A 27698-nucleotide genomic window follows, 5' to 3' on the forward strand; every position below is an offset into this window, starting at 1 on the left:
AGTATGGGCTCAAAGCATGTCAACATTGCGGGTCACTGCTGTGGGTTTTACCACTCAATATATTGGTAAGGGATTAGGGCATTTGCTGTTGATGTGTACCGTGGTACCCTAAGCTTTGATGAATGTAGTAGGTCCTGGCAATTTTTGTTGGCTCAAGTCCCTCATACATGGGCCGTGTGTGACCAAGAGTAGCTTCTCATGAAGAACACAGCAGCAAGTTGAGCGTGCTCTGCCAAAAAGCCCCTGGGAAGCAGGGTTTGTGGCACATCCCTACCTTCACGCAAGCAGCTGGCGAGGTGCATCTTAGAGTTATTCAGCTCCAGGCAAAAATGGCCTAAGTCTCTTCTAAGGCAGGCTCTGAAAAGAAAATTACAAAGGATATGACTGGTAAATACAAAAAGGGAAAACGGGAGAAACATGTACTAAATAATATGCGCAGACGGAATGGGAAATTCATTCCATTACTAACAGCATACACACATATAGGATTCTGTTTCTCCTCCTGGCATTTAGCCCTGGATGGTGAAACGGTAGATGCTCTAGGCTACAGTGGTCCATCCTTTCTCCAGCTGGTCAGATACCAGCTGAGGGACCCCATAAAGCACCACATAGCTCTGGCAACAGGGATTTGCAAGTCGAGATGCCTGCCTACACAAAGGTGATCAAGGAGGGCTTTAGCTGCTGAAATTCCTACTGCCCTCACATCTACTCCTTGTCCTCTCATAGACCAGAGCAGAAAAGGATGTGGGTGAAACATGCTAGCCTAGTCATGGACTACCTGTTAGGTAGGGTTCATCATGTTGAGACGCTATATTCTGGAGGTAAAGCAAGATCATATTTGAGAAAAGAAAAAGAAAACGTTTAGCTAAGAGAAAAAACTTGGCATAAAATATACTGATCAGCTAAAGAAAAAGAAGGGACAACAAACAAGCTCTGCAGTCAAGGAAAGGGTAAAATCTTGGTCCTACCGAAGTCAGTGGGATGTTTGCCAGAAAGCTGTAGACAGCTTGTTTTATCCAGGATTTTTAATTAGCGATTAAATGATTCAATGGCAAGTTGGCTGTTTTAAGAAGGAAAAAATCACAGAATAGCTCCAGCATGCCTCTCCCTGCCCTGCCTACCCCTTGGGAAGTACAGATCATACACAGCTTTTTTATAGGAGACTTGACAGGCATTTCATTGAACCTTAGTTGAAATCTGTAGTTTCCCAGGCCCTGCCTCCTTCCCCAGTTTGGGGATGAAGATAGGAAACGACACCAGAGACATAGCAAACAGCAAAAGCAATGTCTCAGCAGAAAGCACCCTGGAAGCCTGGCCTCTCTCATACAGACATGGTCTATCTGGTGGTGGATAGCGTATATGAAGAATTAGGATGCTGCTTTCATTGAATTGACTTACATTTGAATGGATTTGAATTATTCTGGAGTGACACAGCCACAAATAAATAAAGCATCTCACCACCTTAAAGCGTAAGTCACTTCGTTAAAAGCCCCACGACCCAAATGATCTATTCACACCACACACTTCTCCTATTTTGCTTGATTTTTCTGCTTTTCTCAGTCTCCTTCTGCTTTTCCCTCTCCAAAGTACATTGGTTTCTATGGAAACAAAACACGTCATCGGAACGGACAGAACTTGGTGACATCCCCAAGCGCAGACAGAAAACGCAATTCAAATCAGCGTTTTGCAATTTCCAACATGAGCCGAGGAAGGCGGCGGGCGATTATCCCGTGCACGTGTGCGTACATGTGTTGGCGTGGGCGGCCGCCCCAGCGCGCACGCGCTCCCTCTCGCCACGCGATTTACACACATGCAGTCCCACCGGCTTCCCGGGACGGCACGCAGCAGAAGGCTCGGCAGAATCCGTCCCATCCCATTCTGTTTTAGTATAGCTGAAAATCGCTTTGACAGCTGAATAGCTGCTTTGTTTATAACTCGTTCTTAGCTGACTCTGCTGCATTATGTAGCTTTGTAAAGAGATCACTTTGTCAAGAACTGAGCATATAGGGTCTGAGCATGAACAATTCAGCATGATGAACTGCATTCATTCTATATGACATACGGGGCTGCGATCCTGCTGCCTTTAACGTGTCTGCTTTTCCCCGTGGGTTTCGTTTTCTGATCTTAAATGTTTTTTAAGGTTTCTTAGGCTCTTTGGGATTATCTTCTTTACCCTCTCCTGCATAGATGCAGAGAATTCTCAATATGTCAAATCTCAATACTTTGTGCCTTGCCCTAAATGTACCGAACCAAGTTTTTGGCTGTGTATAACAGATGATCATCATTATCCAGGTAGCTAATTATCCACCTGTAAATATCCTATTCCTGTCCTAAACTGCTACAGTTTTGTTAGTATTTGAATTAGTGTTTCAACAGAGCAGTGCTGCAGCAAAGGCTTAGAAAATAGATCCCACTATAGCAAACACCCTATGGAATGTATACAGCTTCTTACCCTGTCCCTTCATCTCCAATCCTAAAAGCAATCCTAAGTAGGCAGCTCTCCATCTATAGGACTTCAATACAGATCTGCATTAGCCAGTCCCTTGTCTTTATAAAGCCTTATCAAAAATTTTAAAGCAAAACCAGCCTGCACAGAGTTACTGGCACTGTCAGGGCCTTGCGCTGTGCTGAACGAGCTTTGCAGGCTCTGCTGGCCATCGCCTTTAATGGTGCTTGAGTTGACTGCACCAGTGGTCTCTTATCACTGTTGCAGGTCCTACTTCTAGCCATGGCTTGCATAGGAATTACGTTATTTCAGATTCACTTTGTGCCCTGTCCAGAGGCACAATAAAGACTCAGAGTATTTTTCCTCTGGTTTCTCCTGGCTTTTTCCTCTCTCCCTCCCTCTATTTTTTAAATAAATACCATTAATTCTGATGGGTAGATGATATGGTCCAGTATAAAGATGACTAATTGTCCTAACGGCAAAATTCTTATCGACTTTGTAGTAGGCATTACATTGATTTTTTTTGTGGGCTGGAGACTAAGAGCTTTACTTAGAGACATCACTGGAGGCTTTTCTTGTGTGGGGGACAGAGCTGGGCCTTGAAGAGTCTTGCATTTCAACAGTTTTTGCTCAGCCCATGAACTGGCAGAACTCAGTTTACACTACACCTTGCATTTTGCACTCAGTGGTATTTTACCACTTCTGAAAATATTAGCCTTCTCTAGAAACAGAGGGGAAGTTTGTCAGACAGTCAAATTCCTCCTTATCTCCCAGTCATACCCACGATCCACTTCAGATGAGTTAAAGATTTTAGTACGTATTTACCTTTTATTAAAAAAAAAAAAGACAAGAAAAAGACCTCTTTGCAAACCACTGTTTGAAAACAGAAGCCGTAGAAAGGTTCCTCAACACCTTATTTGCTCCCACTCATACTCCTAATGTGCACATATTTCACAAGAGTTGGCACACCATGTGCTAATTTGTTGAAAAATATATATATTTTTTAAATTCACCATCTGTGTGGAAGTTCTTTGTATTAGAAACTAGTGTCTTGACTAATTAATTCTTTATCTTCCACCCCTTTAGCAAATGACGGACTGCTGTCTATCACTGACCAAAAAAAGTGCTGCTGACAACGCAATATTCAGGTTAATGATGAAAGGCCGCACTGGCGGTTTAGAAACAATTATTCTTGTTGTACTGGGAATTTTCAGATTTAGCAAGAAGTCATGAGATCTTCAGAGAGTCAGTAAATTTCCACAGACGGTTTCTGTTCTTCACCCCCTCTTGTGGCAAACCTGGCCGAACCACCAAACATGTCTCAATCGGTCTGCAACCTGCTCTGCCGCAGGAGCCCTCGGAAAATCCCAGGCCAGCAGACACCAGCTGTACGGGGTTATGGCCATAAAGGCAGCAGTGATTTGCACAGTCACTGATTGTGTGTGTTGGTGGGAGAGGGTTGGAGTCAACTGGATGGAATACACCAAAAGCATTGTGCAAAAAAAGACCATGAGGGAGAGAAAAGGAGAATCATGGTTTGCAGAGATGTAAATAATTTCTGAAATTGGAGGGCCTCGATACAGAGAGAAAATGAGAAGTAGAGAGGGGAAGGAAGATGTGTCATCAACTCACAGCATGATCTTTCTGGAGTAAATAATACAGCTTTGCATACACTAAGTGTGCCTTGCACATTTTTTCAAGGAGAGCTCCATATAGTTAATGTCTTAGATGGTGGATTTCCATGTTTATCTATCTTCTCATTTCAGTCCTGCTGGCACCTAGAAATCCGAATTTAAGTCTCCAAAACATCTAAAATCCCTGTCTTTGACTCTAGTCTTCGTTGTTCTCTGCCAGTGTATGAACGTTACTACTCATTTATCAGGTAATAGTTAATAACAAGCTAAACACGTCCTACCTAGAGGAGCATCCATCGGTCATTGAGCATCAGTTTACAATCATATAAGAAAACATGAGAGCTTATTAAAGGCCACTTTTCCAAAAAGCATCTTAAATTTTGGGCGCTGACCATAAGTCAATGTGCAACTCCTTTTTGACTAAAGGTGTGTAACTCAGATTAGATGCCTCAATTTGGAGAAACATGAGTGTTTTGAGCACAAGATCAGTCAAAATATAACAAATAAAATTCAGAGGAATGTTCTGCAATTTAAGGAGACAAGTAACAATACAGCAGAACCAGGCAAATCCAACCATCAGTGAAATTACTAATTTATTCCATTGGGTGTATTGGCCTTTTTGTGTTTTCTCTCCAGCAATGAGCCAGGGAATATGTTAAGCAGTAGACTCCACGCTTGTGCCACTTCTACTCCCCACTAGCTCACCAAGGCTCAGATAATTGATTTGCATCAAGCTCCTCATGGACATGAGAATACGTTTACCCAGCAAGGAGATCTTGTACATTCTGGTTTCCAGAAAAATTACTGAAAACACAAGGGCTGATGCTATTAGCAGATGGGTATTTCCCTTGTTCAGAGTGCTTTCAGCCTTTCAGATTTCTTAGAAAAGTGGGCATGGTGGGAGCAGAACCACAGGCCCAGCTCTCAGCACCTCTATGCTGAGAGAGGTAAAGGTGCCGGGCATGAGCATATAATTGAGATTAGCAGGTCGGGCCACTACAGATCAAAACATTTAAGATCACATCAGCAGAGATGAATAACTCAAGGAAGTCCAAGGCTATTGCAAACAGATCTTTACTGTCAATGAGCGATTTTTCATAAGGATTGGCAAGCTTTCTGTGGATCTCAGCCAAAAAGTTTCTGAAAAAAAACTTTGGAAATCCTAAACCAGAGTCACCCCAAAGAAGCTCTGATGTGGTTTCCTTTGATGAGAAGGGACAGAAGTAGGTGCAAGAATTTCCTCATTCTCTTGTCTCAGGGACGGGCAGTGTGATTTTGCACAACCACAACAGCCTGGCTCAGCCATCCATACGGTGTTTCAAGTTCTCCCTCAGCATGGTAAAAGTCCACCTGAAAAAGAAGTGATGGGGCAGGAATCCTCGACAGCCACTGCCCTAGCCTGCATGCTACGAGGCTCTTCCAGTCCCGCTCTGTAAACAGGAATTGCCTTTGGACCCTGAAAAACCACGCGCTATATCATTCTGGAATGGTGTTAATCTCTCCGTCATGGAAGTCAAAGCCAGCTTTCTATTATAAGCTCTGTGAAACACACCTCCTTCCCAGCCACTCACTTGCAGGGAATAAAATCCAATCGGCTGAAATGGTCTGTGCGTAACAGGACGCCAGAGCAGGCACTTGAGGCAAGATGAGTGAGGCATTTTGGAGCTGTGAGATCTCCAAACTGGAGGCCAAGCCCTCGGTGAGGCAATGTTGGATCAGTGACACAGTCAAGGAAGCACAAGCGACAGTTTTCTTTGCTTCCTTGCAAAGGACAACAGTCTATTCATGGACAACACCAGCTAGAGAGGCCACTGCCTCACCTCCAACCCAAGGTCCAGCAGGGCCTTGCCATGGCACTCACCACCAGCAACTGCTCTCCTTGCCTGCCCCTGCCATGCTTTCACCTTCCCTGGCACCTTTGCAACAGTCCTTTTTCATCCATCCCGATAGCACTTACAACAGCCAAAGCCTAAGTAAGATGAGGTCTTGTGGTTACACATAGACAACGTCCCAACCTTGGAGTCACATGGGCTGGAGCAATGATTGACTTGTCCCAAGGCAAGAACACTGATACCCAGGGCGTGGTAAGCTGGGGGTTAGCTGAGGACCCTCAACTTCTCTTTCTTTAACACATTTTCTGTGTATTTTCCTAGTGGTCCAGAGTGCACGTTGGCTTTGCTGATAAACTTATCAGTAGCAGAGTGAAACATCTGTTTCATTTGTACTGCTTACAGAGAGCCTGTTTCTCCAGTTGGTACGTCGGGATTGAGTGAACAGGGTGACCCTGTGTTTTCTTCCATCCCCCATGAACGTTGCTCTTAGTGGTGCGCACTACATGTCAGAAGATGAGGGAGAGATGCTGTGCCAGGCGCCAGTCCTCCCCCACCCCTATCCTGGAGGTTTTCTACTCCTATACATCATTCCTAGCCCGAACCCAACCCCTAGAGATGAGGAAAGGCTGTGGCACAGTATGTGGACGCCGATTACATCTCCAAACAGGAGGAACACACAATCGGTGGGATCCGCCTGCTTTCTAGCCCCTTTGTGCTCAGGGGCAGGAATACAAATAAGCCTCAATGTCTTTTTCCTGCTTATATGAACTGAGATCCGTTTTTCAATAGCAGGCCCTGGCAGATAAGTGTTCCCTTTTCTCGGTATTTATTTTTTGGGAGTAAAAGCCTTTCTCTGGCTCCCCTGACGCTCCCCTCCATTGCTCAGGAGGTGCAATGGGGCAGCAGGTAGAGCTGTGATTCAGGGATGCTCCTACACCCGCTGGAGCTGGCGTTGCCATGCCAACCCCACGTAGCCTGTGCACAGGCAGCCCAGGGCACAGCAGGCTGCTACTGGGCCTGAGCTTTTGCAGATAGATTAGTCCCAGGACCCTTCAGAGGAGGATTTGGTTGAAGCTTCATGCTATGACCATAGGACATGTGATGGTGTCCCTGTGTGTTCTCAGCTCAGTGGCTCGTCTCCCCCCATCCGGCCCATTTGCTTGGGTTGCCTCGGAGAGAACAGGACCATAAACTTTATAAGTTTTCCTCCTAAAAGAATTACTTCACACAACCATTTGCTAATAGCTCATATTGTTTCAGAAGGACCACAGAGAGAGAGGTGGGTAGGAATGGCAACAATCCTTCAACAAGCCCAGGCACCCCCTGGCAGCAGCCGCACCCACCTTCACCCGCTCATGTAACGTCATGCGCTGCGGGAGGCAGCAACCCAGAGTCCTGCTAAAGCAAAACAGGACACAAATGATTGCCTTTCCTCTGCTTAGGCTCACCAAAAGGGATATTTTAAAAGCTGTTCTTTCCGAAAAGCACTAAGTGACAAATCCAGCCCTGTGCAAAGCCGACAGAGGTGGAGGGTCCTGCAGACAGCTCATAGGATGAAGATTCAGGTTTGCACTTTATTGTCTTACTGCACTTGGAGAATTTCCTGGGTAATTTCCTGGGTATTTTCTAGGTTACTTCCTTATTGTTCTCTGGGTAAACTAGGTCAAAATGCTTGGTTTGTCAATATATAAAACGAAGGCAATGGGACAAGCTGTCCCCTGCTTTTTCTCTACGGAGTTCAACCTTATAAAGACACACCATACAATACACCCCTCCTCCTTCATTAGAGCCAGGAAGGCCTTTGAAACCCCCAAATTCACAACAGCTGAGAAGGGCTGCATGTTGCTATAGGCAGCTCAAGAGGAGCATCTGTGAAATGTGGACAACCAGACTGATTAAGGAAGATGTGCTCGGGGTTGGGGGTAACTTTTTGTTCTTAAGAGCAGAAAAAAAAAGGTGCATCATCTATAATTGTTTTTTCTTGAACAGCCTGCCAGCTAAAGTAGGAATACCTTCACAGATCACAGTATCTGAAACCTCAAGAAGCACTGTAGGGACAAAGATTCCATTACCTGCTGTGCTGCATCCCAGATCCAGATGTTCCCTCCTGAGATACTGCAGTATATCTCAGCCTTGTTGGCTGCCACTCGACACACACTGTTTGTTCACCTGTGCTGACCTCCTTGATCAAAAGCTGAGCATTTAAAACCATTGTACATTTTGGGGTCCTGCAGCACGTATAGCAGGATCTGATAAAGGGAAAGCTACGGCAAACAGACAACACAGACTGACACAGGGGTAGTCAAGTGGCTTTTAGTCCGAACTGATACAAACGGCTCTCAGGTTTCTCTTAGCAAAAACAAGTACTCTACAGCATCATAGTATGAAAGATGAAGATTCTTTGAAGGAAGGTGTTTTTCGAGTAAGATATCTGCCGGCAACAATGTTTTACTGCATTGTTAACATGCAGGGTAAAACTACCCCCCCCCCCCCCCACCCCCCCCCAAGATGTGAGGTTGCACTTCACAGAGTTTCTAGGTTTCAGTGTCTGTGTTAAATACGGCAATCAACCCGGACCAACTTCTACGCAGCTACTACATAAGCCTGAATTTCAGTGTATGTTACACTGCATCAACACTCAGACACTATCTATATCTTCCCACTCTTTCTCATATAATAAAAGCCACCAATCTGGACAGATTTTTGATTTGAGTGACTCTTTACTCCTTTAGTGTTTCAGAATTTCCATGTAATTTTGTTAACAGGTCTTTAAAAACGTATCCACAGGCTTTTCAGGGGCAGAGATAACCAAATTACAAGTTGTAAATTAGCAAGACCATGACAGGGAGACAGAGAAGGAAAGCTGTTGTCATAGCGCTGTTGCCAGGACTTTTGTTTCCTACAGCATCTTTTGGCTGCTTTCCACTCTCTAAGTGCCCCTTGCCTCACTCCTCCTTCTCAGGTGTTCCACCTATAAGCTATACGTCTTCTGTTTCATTGCCCTGCACAGGCTGTCTCATTTCATGGTGTCTTCACAAGTCATTACGATGACCGATGTGGCCAGGCTTGGAACACCCGTTCAATAGTGCGAGTCCTTTGAACCACATTCCTCAAGTCCACTTTTCATCCCGTTATCAGATTGGTACTGAATAAAGGCCAAGTGGAAAATCCCAGAATGAAACGTGCTCCTGCAGCTAACATTCCCATAATGGCTATGTTCAAAAAAGGTTTGGTAAGAGACCTCACCATATACTGGACTATATGAATTGTTTGTGTTTAGTCTAGTTTGAATGATTTCTGGTATTTCAAAGTCAAAGTCTTACTTTTCATAAGTAAATATTTTAGCAGACTAATACATTAATGACATATCACTAGCCAGAATCAGAACTATATCTGCTTAGGCAGTTACCTTGGGCAGCAAAACATTCAACCTCTGAAGTATGAACTGGCTCCAGGCCTTGAAATGAGGATCATTTGCTACACTGCCCAACTATAGCAATTATATAGTCGAAGTTGTAGACTCAGGACAACAAAGCTACTTGAAGACATTAGAAAGGTCCCTCACTGCCTATTCAGAAAAAAAAAAAAAACAACTAATTTTTGACAGTTTTAAATGTCTTTGCTTGCTACAGTAGAATAAAAGAAAGTGTCATAGTGATGGTTGTAGCCATCTGATGATAATGACCGGGCCACACCAGGTCCTTTAATGCACGTGTGTCTTGTGATGCACGGAACAGAGCCTATAGATGCAGGCATCCAGGAGCATCCCTGTACGTACAGTCTCCAGAGGGGTTTGGCAAACTGCTCATATCAACTGTGGCATTAAATTACATTTAGCCTGAGCGATCAGCACCTCCTCAGTTGACCTCTGGCTCTGATTCTCAATAACTAGAAGCATCTGACATAAGGAAAGCCCTTAGAGAAGGCACAGGGAAAGAAATAACTGTGCTAATTAAGCTATGCAAAGTGCCTTGGAGAAGAGTGCTCCTCTTCAAGGATACCCTGACACTTCTGACCCATTATGAGTAGCAGCAGAAAAATTTCAAGAATTTAATGTGGAGTGTTTGAGACAGAAGAAAAGAAATCAGTAGAATTTAAAATTGATTTCTCCCTTACAGCTAAAACACGTCACCTTGGAAGACTCAGTAAATATTTTTAGCCACTAATGTGTCTTTATTTTGATTACATAGGAGGTAAATCACACTCAAACACAGTGGAAAACCACGTCAGCCTGATGCACTTACGATGAATTCTTTGCTCACAGTGCAAATGCAAATACAATAGTCCTGTTGCTATATACCCTGCTTAGCACTTAAATACAATTTTTCTAATGTATTTCCGTCGTTTGAATTTAAGAGCATAGAGAAATGTTTTGAATTTTACATATGATAAATATTTCTTTCTGAGAGTGAACCTATAAAAATGCAGCCCATTTACTAATAGACTAAGCATCTTTCACATCTAAAAACCCCTAACTTCTACAGTATCCTCGTGGGAAACATATTGGTTTATCCATTTTAACAACATGGTTAAACTGAGGCCTGAAGAAAAAGAATGACTTACCAAGGTCAAAACACATTAGGTACAGAGCTGGGGAAAGAAGTCCTGATTCAGATTCCTAGTTGTCTGCTCTACCAGTTTGACGGTATGCCTTTCCTTGCCTACATTCAGAAACAGGTTATCTGGATGTTCCATTCAAATAAGAAGTGTTGAATGGGAGACACCTCTTCTTCCTAGATGATATGGAGGCCTCCAGAAGAATTTCTAGTTATTCTTCAAATGAGAATGTGTGAATTTTTACCTAATTTGGGTAATAATTTCACTAGCAGACAAAATTCAAGCCTCTTTTATTGTAGCTCATTTTTAATTAGCTCTGTAATCTGCTACTTGGCATCTGCGTCCTCATCCAGATTCACCACATCACTGAAGAGAACTTGTCGGAGCCCTTTTTATAGCTAAGATGAGCTCAGAGCACAGCCCGAGCTCTGAATATTTGCAAATTCAGAGTTTAGTTCATATTCATTACAGATGTCAAACTGGGATAGCCTTTCCATACTTCCATGTTGCTGAAGATTAAATAACTTCATTGTAATTAATACAGGAGGGTCATAACTAATAAAAGTCCTTTCCATTCAGGTGTTCTTATTCAATGTCTGGAAGAGGACCCAAATACTTAGATCGAGTCTCCCTTGAGACATTTCTCAATTTTTCCTGTTAGTGGGAACACAGAGGACTAGATATGCAATCTCCTAACACTCTGGTTTGTGCCTCCAGCTATATTTAATCCATATACCAAGACAAGAGCTTGCTGCTACTACTACTAATTGAAAGAATTACAGTGGAAGCGGCTGATGAACCTGAGAAGCATCAGAATAAAGACAGCCTAGAGTTACAGCATTTTCTCCCTCTGATCTCCTAACCAGAGCAGTATCCTGCAGAGAGAGAGAAATCTAGATCCCATTGAATGGGAGAAAGTTGACTGGGAAAGGCAGCAGCATCTCTTTCATGGCAGAGCCAAGGAAGAAATCTATCTGAATCTTCCATTGCAAAGTTTCCACTTGACCAAAAACAAAACAAGCATTTAGCTTGGTTACACTTGAGACTGGCTATTTAGTATTTGTTCGGGCCTCCTATTCTTTCTCCAGTTCTGGAGGTTGCATGCTGGGCCGTTGTGCCTTTGCTCCACTCCTGTGGCCACGCAGCCTGGCTTGGGGAAACCTCTGTGCTCTGACTCGTGCTGCTCTGCATTTCCTAACGGTCTTGTGTGCTGGCCTGAGCTGCCTTACAGGATAATAAGCTATTTCCAGGTTTAATATGATAAGGAATAAGAAAGAATATATTTCTGTTGGTTTACTTACATAAAAAGCAATGTAACTGTCTGTCTCTGTCTCAGTCTTGTGCTATTAATAAAGTCCATGTGAGGAATATACAAATTCACATCACGTGTGGAACCTGTCAACATAACTAGTCTCTAGCTAGAATACTTTCCATGCCGTGTATCTCCATATAGCCCATCTTTCTGGGACATGTGACCTAGAAATGTGTCATCAGGACTGATGTAGTCACTGGACTGATGAAAGGAATTCAAGGGAAAAGGAAAGAACAATGTTGCTTCTTCCAGTCTCCACTCAGCTTGTTGCTACTGCTCTCTGAAAAAGTTAGTGGGACATGAAGAAGATGTCATCATTCCAAACTTGGCCCTGGTTTTACCTTTCATAAAACAGGCTTTTATGCAATGCCATATTTTTCCAGATATTATTAAGAAAAAGGAACTAAAAAATCCACAGACGTCAGTTTTCAAAAGCAAATAATCACTCCCACGCAATGGCTGAAAGGCAAACTTGTACCTAAAGAATTGCAACTGGCATCACTGACATTTTTCATTGTCCAATCAAAATGTTAAAAATAAAAATAAACAGAGCCCACAAAGAGAAAAATACACTGGATTTTAACATTCTTTCACAATTCATAACCAAAGCTGCGGTCAGCAACATGGAGCGAGAAAGACATTTGGTTATAAGTCATGACTTTAATCAGTCTCACTGGCGTCTCGTGGAAACCTTCCAAATTAAATGGATGTCCAAATTAGAGACATTCAGACTAAAGATGAAACATCATAAATAAGCTCTTTGTCTAGAATAAATAGAACCAAAACAGTCAAACGTTCGGGAAGATAACTGATACAACATTCATCCCTTGGGCATCTTGTTAGTGATTAACCCAGTGTGTTTTGAATGCCTAAAACAATGTAGCTAGTGGACAAGCTACTCTAGTCCTCTGGGCATGAACTGTCCTCCTAATCTCTGCTCACCAGGTCTCCCCACATCCACATTCTCCTAACGCCCGGCTTCTTCCTTCCAGCCTCCAGCTGGTGACTCACTATTTAATCAGTGCAGCCATCAGGATATTCACCTACCGAATCAGAGCAACCCTTCATCTCACTGCCGTGACCTCTGCTGTGCCTATTCCCAACTTTTGTTTAGTACTTTCGCTCGTTGCACCAAATATAAACTTAGACCGTCAGCACTTCGGGGCAAAGCTCCCATCATGCGTGTTGTGAAGCCCCCTCTCATCACACACATAAGTGCACCTTATGTAATTGTAAACATCTTGGTTGCCCAAAGGGATGAAGGAAAGAAAGGATCACAGTGCTCAGGCCTGATTAGGTTTGAAATCAAGGGTGAAAGTTCCACTGGCATCAACAGTGGTGGATCAGGTAGAAAGGGACCGATCCGGAAGGCACTGCTGAGTGCCTCTTGAAGGGTCTGCATCTTCTCTATGGCGAGAGATTTCATCTTGCAAAGTCCTAAAGCCAACAAACGATTTTAAAGAGAACTTTGAAACTCCTCCAGCAACTTATTAGAAAGTTACCTGTCATGAAAGACACACAGCATTAAGGACTCTTGAGATGCAGGGGTCACCAGAGGGTATTATATCTTTCTCTATATATTTTTTTCAGAAAGAATAAAGGAGGCAGAAGATAAAAAGTGAGATTATGTCACAGCGGAGGAATGTCTCTACTTAGAGGAAGATAAGGCTTTTCCATTGAAGTCAAGTAATCTTCAAAAGATGACTATGAGCTGCATTTGCCATGCACTTTACAGAGTTTTGTACTGTCTCTCCACTTCCTCATCAATGTTTTCGTGTTTTATGTAACAAACAACATTATATATTACATTATATAGCTCAGTTGATCTTAAGAGCACCTCCAAGTCCAGTCACTAATTAGAATGAGGAAGAACATCAATATAAGCGGCAGGACTTTTGAGTATGTCAGATTGACAACGGATACTTTACCAAAGAAAACAGTCAAATTGCATCTTGAACCTGGCATTCAATTATCCATATATGGATTATCTGGGCCGTGGATTGACCCACTCCATCCTCCCCCTACAGCCTTGATGGCATCTCTGCCAGCACACAGACTCACACCAGCTGGCAGTTTCCCGGTGCCTAAGGTTGTTTATCCCTGTGCTCTAAGGACATGCACTGACCACGTTTTAAAAGATGAACGCACTGAATAGTCACTGTCTCACTGGCAACATGTTTTGTATTAATTGTGGGTAATCTCCCCCCTCCCTCCCTCTGCCCTTCTTCATTATCTGGATAACTGCCTGCAGACCTTCTCTGAAGGAGTGGTTTTGGTAGTCATCACAGGGTTGTATCATGAAAGAAGGAGCTTGATCATACTAATATCTTAATTAAAAGAACAGAAAGGCCACGTAACACAAAGTTTCTGCCTTGCAGATCCCTGTATTTCAGGTCTTGTTCTGCATCCAGCAGTCAACGCTAACACTTCCACACAAGCCAGGCTCCCTCCCCTGCAGTTCATCAGCCCAAGCCCGTCTGGATGAAATCCACACCTCAAACATGGATTTTGGTGAAGTTTGATGATGCAGAAATGCCTCAAAGCAGCAGCCTGCAGAAAAGCAGGGTATGGGCAGCAGTGGCCTCCAGTTCTCTTTAAAAATGTCCTGTTGCAGAAGTCCTGTATTTATACTGATGTTGATATGCTACAGAGAGGCTCCAGGGTGCTAAGGCACTTTTGGGGCTCTATAGCAGCAGGAACTCCTTGCTCAGTGGGGTGGAGCTGGGAGCCTCAGACTAAAAAAACTCACTGGTCACTATCCAGACCACAAGGATTTCAAAACGTATGGTACCCGTGGGCTGGGTCTACCCACTTGCAACACATTGCTTTCTCCCTGTGGCATCTACTCCCTTCCAAAAATCCCACAATTGCTTTTATTGTGACTTAGCTCAGCTCCCTTCTCTGAACGGAAAATGCACAGCACTTTTGGACCACATCTGATATAATAATTCTGTTCACAGTTTCCAAACTCCCCTTTAACCATAGTCCGGGGCATCAGCAAAGAGATAAATCACACTGAGCTGCACAAACACCTTTTCCACACTGCATTCCTACGCATCCACAGAGAAAGAGACCACACACACCTCAGGATGCAGGATCTGACTCAGAGCTACCTAGGAAGAGTCAGATGAGGCACCAGGAACATCTCAGACCTGGGAATTAACCTGTTTCACTGGAGCTGAACGAGGACCTCAACCTATGCAGGCAAGATTAACAACAAAAGCATATTTTTGCATTATTTATTCAACAACATAAATATATATCACATTATTTCGGGATATCTCCTCCTAGCTATACTATCTTCTATGGGAGGTGAAAGCAGCAAGGCTTGTAGCCGTTTGTGTTATTCCCAAACGGAAATGTGCATTTTCTTCTTCACAAGGTGAAGAGTTGGTAGAAAATGCACATCTAAGTTACTAGGTACCACTAGACTCTTCCTTTCCTAGATTTTACTTTTCTGATTCTGATAAAGGTGTTCCCTCTGTTACACTGTTATTTACCTGAGATTTGCCTATTTACTTAGCTATTAACAGCCAGGTACACAGGCGTTACACTTTTCTTTCTACTGGATACAGTTGCTGTGAGCTTCCAAAGAAAAGTTCCCCCCCTGTATCAGCTACCACACATCCAGTTCAGAACTGTGGCTTCTCCGAAGTATCTAGTGATATAAATTCTTGGAACAAAGAGGGAAGGAGCCTTATGCCATACATATAGCAGCATGGCTACACAGAGATAATACCTGTCAGCTTCAGGAGACTTGCAAAGGCAAGTGTTTTTCATTGCTTTCATTATCTAAATGTCTATATATGGGGTGTTACTGGAAATCATGTGACTTCCTGGAGTTCCGTTTCCTCTGCTTGTAAACATGCGTAAGAATTTCACTTTCCCATTGCTGGAAACTAAAAGCAAGGTACTTCTCAGCAAAGTTTTGCTCTACAAAAATTAATGTTCATGAAAAGAATTCTCTTCACTTATGCTCATCTTCTAAAACTGCAATATCCAGCCATAACCTTCCTGTACAAAGCTTGGATGCACTGACACAAAGGTCTGAAGTTTTATTATTTCTGATGACACTGTCATCAATAACAAAAAATACCAAAATGAAATGATAATAATTAGCTGCACTAAGGTGCATTTTTGCTCAGAATTTCTGCATGCTCAGAGTGGGGGAGAACTGACTCATTCTTTATAAGGAGGACGTGATATAAATACTGCTAATTATTTGTGCTGAGAGTGGTATCTACAATCCATTTATTATATGAGAGTTACAGGGCTCTGGAACTTTTTCAGTCAAGTGTCACTAATATCTCAAAATCTTGAGAAATCATGTTTCAGATTGGGTGGAAATACTTTAAACATACTTTTTCTGACCATATTTTAGTACTTCTTTGAACACACTCCCTCATCAAATGAAACAATCTCAGCAACTCCAGTAGGACCAAAAAGAAAGCTAGTAGCTGCAGCTGGAATTCAGAAATAGATATTATGCAGCACCAAGAAATATTGTGTGTTGTTAAAGGATTCTTTGAAGGAATGCAGGACTGGAAGTGACTCCCCTGACATTTATCAATTCCCTATTATTAAAGGCCATGTTCCACAATAAATCTCAGAACTAGCTAACGGGTTGTTAATTAGTAGCCACTATCATACAAAATTAGAAACAAGGAAATGGCAATGCAACAGAAACCATGACACATGTTAGACCCCACCCAGATCATGTCACAGATGGTCTCTGTGTTGAGAATACTGCCCACGCCTGAATTTGCCATGAGTCTGTCCAGCTCCACCATTGGACCGGCTGCAGCTGGAAAAATCTATACATAGCAGTACATGTTTCTATGAACTAAGAAAAGATGGCGATATATAGGGAAGAGGAAAGGAGAATGGAGATTAAGGAAAGCAACAAATGAGATGGTGCAAATTACATCAAGCTTGAAAGAACTTGTCAAGGCCTTATCCTGCTATAGATCAGTTGCTGTAGTTAGCTGAGCTGCTCCACCTTTCCGATAAACTAAAATGAATCCCATTTAATTTCAGGGCCACTTGTATCCAGATTCAGTGCGTGTCTGGCTGTCTCTAGGATATACATTAGGAAACTAATGGAAATCATCCGATAGGATCAGTCAGATAAGATGGCTGATGTTCTCTCTACAGCCCAAAATGGTGTAAAAATACAAAATAATATTTTGGGCTGAGATGACTCAGAAATCAGCATCAACTTGCCAACTTGGAAGGCTCTAGGATGTTTGCTTCAAGTAGTATCTTGGTAACAAATTCATATGTCATGTTCACATGCACAAATCCATACATAATGAGATTAAAGGTCACAGCTCCTTAGGAGAATCCCTGTTAATACCAAAATATAAAAAAAAAAGTCTGCTGCCCACAAACAGAAGACTTATAATCCAAAGGTGCTTCACTAAGTGAATTGACCTGTTTCTGCAGCTCTGCTCCGTAATAGCCTGCAGCAAGAAGAGCCCTCTTTTTTTTTTAATATTTTTCATCTGGCATTTTTATCATGCCTGGCTTTCAACTGGGAGCATTACATTTTAGGTAATGGACTTATTCTGAAGACTTAGAGATTTTTTGATAGGCTGAAGGCGGGTTGGTTTTTTGCATCCAGGCAAAGTTCCCATTGGTACCTAGGAGCTCTGTTTGGAGGACAGGATTAGCCTTTACATTATGTATGGACAACTAACATGTCAATCTGGTAAGTCTATTCTAAGATTGCCATCACAGAGATGAGCTCTATAATCAGCAGTAACAAGAAGAATTAAGAATGGGAATAATTAGACTGCATGTGAGACTCAAAAATTCCTGCCAGTCTTATAGAAAAAATTCCCTGCAAAGAGGATGCCATATACCTCGAGATGTTTATGGATATCACCAAGGGAAAAAAAAAAAAAGAACAAATCTACTAACAGAAGTACATTGGAGATTAAGTGTGCCTAAAGAAACAGACTGGGCAGCCACAGGGCTAGATTATTACTGTACTAAAGGCAACAATCACTTGAGTCATGGCACAAGCTGGCAATAAATATCCTACAACATGCCCCCAGATCCTTTCTTCACTAGTCACATGTGAAAACCATGACAATTTCAAGCATCATGATGAGATCTGTACTTTTTTCCCATGGGCTATTTTGGAGACTGGAAAAAGGTATTTAGGGAAATGTCTGGAAAACTAAAGTCACATGCTTTGATGTGAAAAGCTACCCTGCCTGAAATTATATATTCTGAGCTCAACATTAAACAGAAGTTACCAGTTTCTTAAAAGACAACTCAGTATGCTTTGGAAGTTAAGCTTCCATATGATTGAAGCAAGAAACTTCATACTTGATTTCTGTGCATTTAGCATAAAATACAGAAACCTCTGATTCAGAGTTTAGCATGTTTCAATGGATTCCAAATAGCCTTAAGGGCAGCTCCAAAACTAAAGGTAATTATGAAAATAAACCCTTGAATTTCTCGAACAAACCAAAGGCTTGATTTAAACCCTGAAAAGAAACTTGTAGAAACTGGTCCATACTGGATCACCAGAACTGGAGGTGCTGGCTGGTTCTGCACCAGCCTGGTCACGTCTGTGAACAATCTCCATGGCTTGCATTTCAGAGATACACACGTAAAAGCCTTTACTGAGTCTTACCTACAAATTCAGACTAGACCATCCTGCAAAGTTAGATGCCTTTAAGAGCTAAGCTCCCAGGGCCCTTGACACAGAGGCCTCAAGACTGGGCATCACTTGCTTGACCAATTAGCTGCTATTTGAAGTTGTACAGGCTTGGCATGAATTCATTTAGTCACAAAAAGCTTCACAAAGTCTTTATCTTGCTAGAAACAAGCACCACTAGGAAGTTTCCTTGCTCAGAAGTCCCTAGGTTTGCCGCGCCAGTGGGTTTACGGCTCAAGAAGCCCCACCTCTCCCCCTGCTCTCAGGGTCTTGTTCACAACACCCTCTCCTGGCTTCCTCTCTCTCGAGTGTCTATGGCTTTGGCTCAATATTTTAGTCCCTCTAACAGTAATTGGGGTAAATAGGCAACTTGGTTCTTCCTTGCCCTGTGGCCAGCACTGGCTCACAGCACCTTGCTCAACACTGGAGCAGGACCAGTCCCTCCATCTTTGAGCCTGAAAGACAGCATGACCAGGAAACCCACTGGCTGCAAAAACCTCCCTGTCTGTGAGTACCTCTCAACATAACACTATTAAATAAATACCACACAGTAATATTGACTTTACCTCTGTGTTTTACCTAGCACGTAGCCACAGCTAGGTGTTGCACCACACGGACCTAGTGTTTGCTTTTCAGCGATGGTCTGTATTGGCTTATTAACCTCCAGGCTCATTTCCCACCCTGACTTGAACCTGTGCTATTGCTATACTCCCTCCTAATTGCCCAAAATTTATTGCTTGTCTCCTCCATGCCCTAGGATTGTTCAAGATATCTAGCTCATGGTGCCGACGGTCCTCTTGTACTGACGCTAATTTGGGATCATAAAAGCCCGCCTGACTTACCAACACTCTGCTTATTTTCTGTGATTTCCAGGGGAGAGTTCAGCAGGTTTACACAAACCTCAGAGGCCTGACTACACGGAAACTTGTACTGCAGAGACCCCAACATGGGAGGTGTGACAGCAATCCAATGATCACAAGGTGGTTCTGCAGGCTTTCCAAGAAGTAGGGCTCCCATCAGCAGCTGAGGCACTGAGAGTCCCTGGTCCGGGCTGAACATTTACACCACTAACAACTGCTTATTCCTGCTGATATGAAAAATCTCCGATATTCAACATTTAGAGGCCTTTACTACACATTCCTAAAACTTAAAGTGTATTTCTTAATAATGACAAGATACAAAATTAGTAGCGTAAGCTATGCTAATTTTCTGGTCTGCTTGTTTCATAATATGAAAAAGAGTGGAAAGTACAACTAACATTTCAAATAACAGTGGTTTACTCTAAACACACAAATTCAGGGCCTAGCTTTGGTAGTTTTTGAAACACAAGAACAGTAAAGGAGGTCATTTGAAGACTCGCTTAAAGACAACTACCTTATTTCTGCATATGCATTAGCTGTAGACCTTACTCTGGACACACGTTAAACTCCACCAAGCCCTAGGTTAGGTTCAACACTAAGATATCCAGCGCAGCACCAGGGGCTTCTTACAGAGGAGTGCAAGCCTGTCCCTCAAACCTCTTGGGAGAGGAATTCAACCTTCCAAGTCAGACTCTAAAGCTTCACTACAACCTTAAAAAGCCTCCGTCTCTTCCCACTGACACTGCTGAATCTTATTTTTGCTTGGCAGATCCTGTTTCCCACAGACCTGCCTCTGCTCCCCTTCTCCTTGTTCCACATCCTTCCCTCCAGAGTTTTCCTTGCTCCCCATCTCCCTAATAAACTTGGGCTCATTTCCAGAGATCTACTTTTAAAATTCAGCAGCATGTTATAAACAGGCTAGTCTTGTCAGCTTTAAAACTCTTGAGTTACTGTTTCTGAGGCAGGAGAGGAGAAAGGATATTCCAAGGGGACTCCCTTGACATGACCATTCATCTGGCTACATCAGCCGTTCCCAAGCTTTTCAGCTCACAACCTCATTTCCGAGCTGGTGACCTCTCGGTCACACTCCTCAGGGTTACAACCCTGGCTTTGGAAACCTCTTGTCTGGATCAGTCAAAAGCAACGCCTCAAGAATAATTTTCCAGTCAGTGCCATGTTTGTTTATGCTCCTGAGTGGCATGATTACCCCGATGTTCAGGTTCAAACTTGTCTCTTTGCTTGTTTGTAAGCCTGGAAGGAATTTCTGGGTGTCACTCGGCCAGCAGATAACAAACTCTATAACTTTTGACTGTTGGTTAGAGACAACTATATCCCAACTGACCTGGTATGGCATTAAGCACTTGGCTGCAGAGTTCAGTTGTGTCTGGATGAAGCAGGGATTTTGTTTCTCTGCACACTCTGGAAACATCACTTTTTTCTCCTCTTGCATGTCACAATCATTCAGCTATAACGCAGTTACTGTACTCAAACCACTCTTCATACAGTAACATGGTTTCATCTGCCACACTGTGCATCCTCACCGCCTCGCACATGCATGCAATTGGATGAACTCTCATAGCTGTTTTTCCACACATCATTTTGTATTTCTCTTTACGGTCATTGAGAACGTGTGGTTAATGAAAATTTTAATATTCAGATTCCTAATTCTGCTTTATCATCTTTTCCCCCACACCCTTTTACCAGTGAGCAAAAACCAAGGGCAAAGGGGTTTGAATAGATCTTGAAAACACTACTAAAACCACCAAACTTTCAGAACATTTGCAGCTTGGATGCGCTACAGCCAGTCCTGCTTTGGAATTTCCCTAGAATTAAAATCACTGGGAATTTTTCCAACTACCTGTTTCCCCTATATTCACATCATACCCCTGTTCAGTCTGTGTATCTCTGTAGAGGTGGTTCCACTACTGCATTAAAGGCCAGCTCCTTTAGCTTTGCTGCCCACAGAATGTTTCTCACCTGGCACTCTCTTACTTTAAGACCAAAGCAGTTGTTTGAGTTTCTGTTTGACCTCAGTGTATTTCGACGTTACTGTTTTTCAATTTAAACGGCCAAGAAATATCTGCCTAGACGCACCAGGCTGGAATCTGGGGAATGTGAAGTGGAAGCTTAGTAGTAGTGGCAGCACCTGGGAGCAGCCAACCTTCATACCTGCCTTTGGAAAACACAGAATACAAATCTTGAGTCCAAGGGGAACCAGTTAACATGAGCACATGAAAGGACCCACCACCATTCACACAGTCAAGGGGATCAAGTTACTGAAGACCAGTAGAGGAGACACAGAGGAGAAAGACATTTGGAGTCTGTGGCTTTGTACCACTTGGGCACGTGTAAGTACAGGAGGCAGTCAGGTACAACCTCTTTTTGCAATTATTCAGTCTCCATATGAGGTTTAAGGATCTGACTTTGGTTGCTGCCAATAAAAGAGATTAGGCTGAGAAGGTTTCAGCATGAAAGGCAACCACTAAAACCAACATCAGGGATTCTCTTTCCCTCAAATATGAGGGCAAAGCCCCACGGTCTGGCAATGTAGGCCAGAAAACCAGGAAAAAAGAAGTCATGCTTTGTTAGAATGAAACTTAGAGAGGGCCAGAGCACATCATCAGCAAGCAGAAGTTCCTGTTGGAGCCTGTAATGATTTGCATGAGACCATCAGTTGTTTGCTACTGTACAGCTCTTATAGAAGGGTTGCTGATCCCTACTGAGTTGCAAATGGTTCTCTTTCTTCCAGTCTTTTGTTGCCACACCGTGCTTACAAGAGTGCACCAAGGTCAGGTTTGCTTTCTGCCTTCTCCTGTGCCAAACTAATTGCATCATAGCCATTGTAGCTACATGGCATCTGTATAATGAGGTTAGACTCCCATTATCAAATGCACAGGTTCTTCCTTTAGTGGTGTATGGAAAATCACTTTAAAGTGCATACTTCATACCTGGATGATGTTCTGAGGTACAGGTGCAACATTTGTAAAGCATCCAAGAAAATACAAAGAAGGCCTTTTAAGACAGACACTCCCCCATCTTGGAACAGAGGCTCTTCTCTTGAACATTACAAGACCATTCAGCTAAAATTTGGGCTCTTCCTGTTGATCCTAGGAAATCAAACAGCACATGGAAGCATTGGAAGGTGATAGATTTCATCTCAAAGACACATTCAGGATTTTCTTCCAGTAGCAAAGTCTGATGCTTTATTGGTCCACTGGAACATGACAGTGACAAATTTTTAGAGAAGGTGTATGTAAAAGGATATGGGAGTGGAGTTCAGCTAGATTTCCATCATAGCTTTTGAAGACACATATAAACATAGTGGTTTGTGTCATTAAAAGTCCACAGGTCTCTCCTACCACTGCCAGCACAGACAAGACTACAGCAGATATCTTCAAGGTATGTGCTTTAGACTTCAGGGCACCAGGAGGCCTACCCTAAACAAAAATAATTTGGGGAAGTGGGGGGAGACATGGGGAAGGTATGTAAAATATGAATGTGCTTTTGAAAAAACTGAAACCTTCCGTGCAGTCACGCAGCAACTGCAAAGCAAGGAGAGAAAGTCTAAAGTCAACTGTGCTGGCCATTCTGACAGTCCTCCCAAAGGAATGACGGTTGAGCTGTCAGGTCTTGGTAAGGCTCCCACAGCCAAGGACTGTACACAAAATGATGCTAAGGGACCCATTCTGCTCCATTTATTACAGGAAAGATAATCATGTTTACTCATTTTATTCACATCACTTCTGAATCTGAGACCATTAACCATAAAAACCATATGGAGGGAAAACACAGCTAGTGAAAGACTCTTGCAAAAGTGGCAAGGGAGTTCACCAAAACTCTGTAATTCTGAGTAAGAATGACTGTCAAAGTTCAAAAGTTCTCCCATGTGTTCCTATCAAAGGGAAAGGATCCAGACAAAATAACATCTTATTTGTGAAACTGAAAAATACATGTAGTCCTTGAAAGGAAGGGATGAACTCTTCAAAATAAAATCAAGGATGCAAAAGGAATAATTCACTACAGTTTGTTACTTCTTGCCCTTCATTAGCATATTAGTCCGTAAACCAACCCAGCAGAAAACACGGACACACATGGAAAGTGAGTGCAGCTAGACATCAACATGAGAGCAGTGAGCCTTATTCCACCAATTCTCAAAGTAAGAAGCTTAACTATATTATATGATAGTAAGAGATTGCATCTGAGATGCCAAGTCTACAATCCCAAAGATAGAAACATTTTATCCACGTCTGGAAAATGACAACGATCCTACAAACTCAGAGGCCAGTGAAATTAAGACAACTTTCTTTGAAGGTACTGAAAGGCACAAACGTCAAAACAAGACCAGGGAACCTGAAACTAGTAGTGCACAAGACTCTGAATCAACAGCCCAGAGATGCTGGGGTCAAGTAGTCAGGGAAAGAAAAAAAAAAAGAGATCACAGGTCATGGATATTTGAACATCTATCTGAACACATTTATGTTCAGTGTAGTGTTATCCATGTGTCATGCACAAAAGCAGAACCTATTTCTGTGCGCTGCCCTTGAGGAACACTGCAATATTGCCCTGTGACATGTCATTCACTCATGAGATGGGCACCTCTCTAAATTAAGGGCTTTCTAATGCCAGATAGTATTTCAGACTTGCTTTTTTAGTAGATGCTTTTCTAAATAGCTTGCTGTCCAGTGACTTGGAGTCACTTGCTTGTACCATTGATCATTCAGACAGTATTTCACAAATTCTTTGGGAAAATACTCAGACTTGCCTAGATAAGTAGCAGAGCGATGCCTGTCACAGAAGCTCCCTTCTCTGCCTGGAACAAACTGAAGACAGGGGGAGATGTTTCCACAGTAAGCACCAGAGCTAAGACTAAGGAGTAAAAGATGCTCGCTCACCTGTAGGTTTGAACTCCAGGGCTATAGCTAACAGGCAGAACAGCCAGAATAAATGGTTGGTGGATTGACACAAATAAAGACATCTACCACGTGAGGGCACAGAATTAGAAGGGAAGGCTGGGGCTATCTCTGGCCAACGCCTATTGTTTCAAGAAAGTAACAGAGAAGCAGAAGTAGTAACAGAGATGGGTCAGGGATGCAGATTGACCATGCAGAGAGGGACAGACACAGCCAGAGCTAAACCCAAGAGAGTGGCAGAGACTGCTGGGTGGGCTCAGCCACCTCTCGGGAAGAGCAGAAGGGACTCCCCTTGCCCCTGCCTAGTGCCTGGCTGTGCCTGGTGGGTGTGAATGGAGCTCACAGCAATGGGATTTGAGTGAGCTGCACTGGTGTGCTTTTACAGCTTGTGCTTTATAATTTCTGGATTTACATGTCACCGCTCTAGGAGCATCAGCATACCTGTGGAAAGGCAGTTTGCTATCCCCAGTTATCCTAGTTGCATACGCACAGCAAGGACAGAAAGGGGGGCACAGCAGTTTCAGAAGGACAAACTGATTATTAAATCCTTGCAGGTCACTCCCTTTTGCCTGACATGAACTAGAGCACCTTGAAGAGTGCTGAGATGTGCAACATTTCCCAGTGCCCACGATGGACCCCACTGTGGTGCATTTCACTATAGTCCATTTGCAGTGGCCCCGTGGAGTGTTTCAGGAGCTGGAAGGAACATACAGAACAGGTTGTTCTTGCCTCTCCTGTCCCCTTTCTACAGCCTCTGAGAGCTGCCGGGACAGCATACGGGAGACTAAGTGCAAGTAGGAGTCAAGTCCTGCCCCAAGAACGATCGAGAAGTTTATTAAATAAACTGGTTGGTAAAGGTGACCGGAAAGTCTGATGTTTATAACTGCAAATCTTACATATTAGATCATACCCAGAAGGAAACTACGTGCCTTCAGTAATGTCCTAGACCACCACGGACCCCAAGAAAATACTCCAAAAGGCATCAGGCCTTCACTAGTACGAACAAAAGCTGCTCCACTGTATCCTGCAATCCTGCGCAGCAAGTCATCACGGAACTAAACCCCAAAATGTTTCAGCAGGGCTGAACAGGCGCCTGCTGCGTTCAGGAGCACTGCAGCCCAGGAGCCTTCACCTCCTCCACCTCAGGCATCACTGTGTATGTGGCCTGACTCATTCTCCTAGGTGTACCTGATGGACTTGGAGGATTTAGGCACCCAGAATTAAGCCTCGAAACTGCACCGAAGTTAAGGGACACAAGGAAATGGTGCAAAAAGCTCTTCTTGCGATCCAAATGTGAGAGGATGCAATGGAGGGCAGCGAGTTCTAATACATGACCAGAAGCTGCTGTAAAATTCCTTGTGGAAACAAGAGATTCATTATATTCATTACAAATTTGATAAGTAAGGTTAATACCCTGGCATTGACCCTGCCTCGTATGCCCTTAGTAATACCACCATGCTTTGCCACGTTAAGATTTTACAGCAGAAGAGATAGCACGCGGTCAATAACCCACTATAAACAGGTGCTTTTCTTCTTCTCCCCACCCCTGTGGCCTCCACCTTGTTGTAGCGGGAAAGATAATGCTCCAGCCAGGGAACTTATTTCCAATGTCAGCCTGTAACCAGCTCATGCCTGAAGAAGAAAAAAAGACCGATCTGCCATTGTGGTCTTCATCCTGGCAGTTGAATAGCCTGCATGAATATCAACATTATCATAAACCATTCAATTGCTGAAAGTCATCTTACCATCAGAAGGAGATGAATAGCAACCGTTTCTAAATCCTTATGTACATCCACTTACAGCAGCTGAGCTGTGGGTGTATATAGACCTATTTTTCAGCTACCACGAAAATCAAGCCATTCCTCATTTACAAGTGAATTCATTTGACTTGGTATTAGTCCCAAACAACAGTTCCGGAAATTGATATGTAAACTCCAACTAAAAGTAAGATTAAGTTGAGGCTGCCAAAGTCTTTTATTCCTCAAAAAGTCCCCAGCCAGATTCTGATCTTGAGGTGAATCTGAAAGCACCAAATTAAATTTAAATGCCACCACTTCAAACTTGTGTTTCTCAGTAGCCCCAGAGCAGCTATAAAGATCAGAATCCGTCCTTAACATCTCTGCACGCTGGTACTGTGCGGAACTAGCTCCAGACTATTTATAGCTCACACTATATATACACACTGCAGGTTCCAAAAGCATATTTTATCTTTTGGGAGGACAATGCTTTCAAAAATGTAATAAAAGGAAAAGTTTTGTTAAAAAAAAAAATCTGCTCAAACCCTTAACCTGGAAGAGAGGCTCCTTGCTGCCAATCAGATAATAAGCTTAATTCTTACATCACACTTTATTTGTAGCTCACTGTGTAGTTAATGGTTGCAGCTTATCTAACAGGAGAAATGTGAAACCAGAGTTTTAGAACAATAGAAACAAGGCTGTCACCAGCAGCCTGCCAATGAATCACGTCCCTGCAGTCAAGTTCTCCCAGAAGGTCATTTGTAACAGAAACACATCTCTGCCTGGAGCTGGTAAAATGCTGAAAAGTGTTTCTCAGTTTTACCCTAATAAAATATTGAGCAGATCAATTACCAGAACAACTTCACCTGGTTGTATTTTTAAGTTCTGTAGATCGCAAGACTTAATAGTAGAGGTTACCAAGTGAGCAGGCCTGCTTGCTTCTGTGGCTGGGATTCTAGACGTGGTTTTACCTTCACCCTAAATTCAAGGTATCTAAAAACCAAGTTTTTACAAACCTGAAGACAAAAGTGACTTACCATTCTCTATCACATTTTCAAGAAAAATATTCTTTTTAAACACTAACTTCCTTCCATACCATTCAGAACTGAAACCCTGAAACCACTGAAAGACAGTGAGCTCTGCAAAAAGGATTCGACAAGAAACAGAAAGCAGCACTGACATTTTCTCTTTTGTGTCCAGAGATACATGCAGAAAAAGGACAAAGAAGTACAAAAAAAATTTAAAAAAATCAGATAATACCTGTGTCATAAATATAGAAGCTGATTTTGTTCATACATACTTATTTTAAAGTAACTGCTCTGTCTGCAGCTTAAAGAAAAAAAAATCTCTTCCACCGCACTTCCAAAAGAGCTCCAGATTTTCTGCAAAAGAGAAAAGAATAACTCCCCCCATCATCTGTTAACACTAATATCATTGGCACAAACAGCTGGCAGTTGGTGGCGTATTATTTATACGTGCAGTTGCTCCTGTTTTTTAACAGATAAGAAAGCAACATCTCATTTGCAATTCAGGTGAGGAACATGAGTGGCTTTACAGCACCACTAGCTCCTGGGTCATATTTCTTATCATATCAGAAACATCTGTTGCAGTGCAAATGAATTCACTCTAAAAGCACATCAAATATGCAGTTTCAGGATGAGACAGCAGTCTGCAAAGGAACCAGAAAACCAGCCTCCCCCTGGAAAAGCTGGGATGGTCTGTCCCATATTCACCAGTTGGG

General features: G+C 42.8%; 1 long non-coding RNA gene across 1 annotated transcript; it reads right to left on the minus strand.

Annotated features, from left to right (window-relative positions):
* On the minus strand, nucleotides 1–27490 carry LOC147527976 (uncharacterized). Its single transcript, XR_015222486.1, has 3 exons — nucleotides 27218–27490; nucleotides 25410–25576; nucleotides 1–357 (listed from the first exon to the last, which is right to left on the minus strand). It is a non-coding gene; the product is annotated as an uncharacterized LOC147527976 (long non-coding RNA).
* Nucleotides 27491–27698: the final 208 nt, after the last annotated feature.

Source organism: Tauraco erythrolophus, chromosome 12 (genome assembly GCF_009769465.1).
Source record: "Tauraco erythrolophus isolate bTauEry1 chromosome 12, bTauEry1.pri, whole genome shotgun sequence".
NCBI lineage: Eukaryota > Metazoa > Chordata > Aves > Musophagiformes > Musophagidae > Tauraco > Tauraco erythrolophus.